This window comes from Equus quagga, unplaced genomic scaffold (assembly GCF_021613505.1).
Source record: "Equus quagga isolate Etosha38 unplaced genomic scaffold, UCLA_HA_Equagga_1.0 70267_RagTag, whole genome shotgun sequence".
Classification (NCBI taxonomy): Eukaryota; Metazoa; Chordata; class Mammalia; order Perissodactyla; family Equidae; genus Equus; species Equus quagga.
The window spans coordinates 2,939-3,494 of NW_025801663.1; the positions used below are offsets into that span (position 1 = coordinate 2,939).

The 556-nt window shown below is 70.3% G+C and overlaps 1 non-coding gene across 1 annotated transcript; it reads right to left on the reverse strand.

Annotated features, from left to right (window-relative positions):
- Positions 1 to 178: 178 nt before the first annotated feature.
- Positions 179 to 331, reverse strand: LOC124234084 (5.8S ribosomal RNA). The gene has a single exon (XR_006887220.1). It is a non-coding gene; the product is annotated as a 5.8S ribosomal RNA (ribosomal RNA).
- Between the last annotated feature and the right edge of the window lie 225 nt (positions 332 to 556).

Consider the following 556-nt stretch of genomic DNA (forward strand, 5'->3'; position numbering starts at 1 on the left):
ACGCCTCCGCCGAGCGGGCGCCGGGGCGCGTGGGAGGAGGGGCGGGCGCACGGGGCGGAGGAGGGGCACCGCATCTGCACTTAGGGGGACGGAGGGCCCGGGGCGGGCCCTGCGAGAGACCCCCAGCTGCACACCCCGGGGCAGGCGACACCCACCCCGGGGGCAATTGATCGTCAAGCGACGCTCAGACAGGCGTAGCCCCGGGAGGAACCCGGGGCCACAAGTGCGTTCGAAGTGTCTATGATCAATGTGTCCTGCAATTCACATTAATTCTCGCAGCTAGCTGCATTCTTCATCGACGCACGAGCCGAGTGATCCACCGCTAAGAGTCGTACGAGTTTGAACGGCAGGGTCCCCCCGCAGGGCGGGGGAAGAGCCCACCCCTGGCACGGCACATCCCCGGAGGGTGCCTCCGGCCGGCCAGAAAGACACAACGAGACCAGACTCCGTGAGGTCGGAAGGTTGGACGACGGGGCGTCGGGCACGGGCCCCGCGGGGCCATGCTCGGACACCCCACAGGCGCCCGGGGGCTCCGGCCTCGCCCGGGGACGCGGGG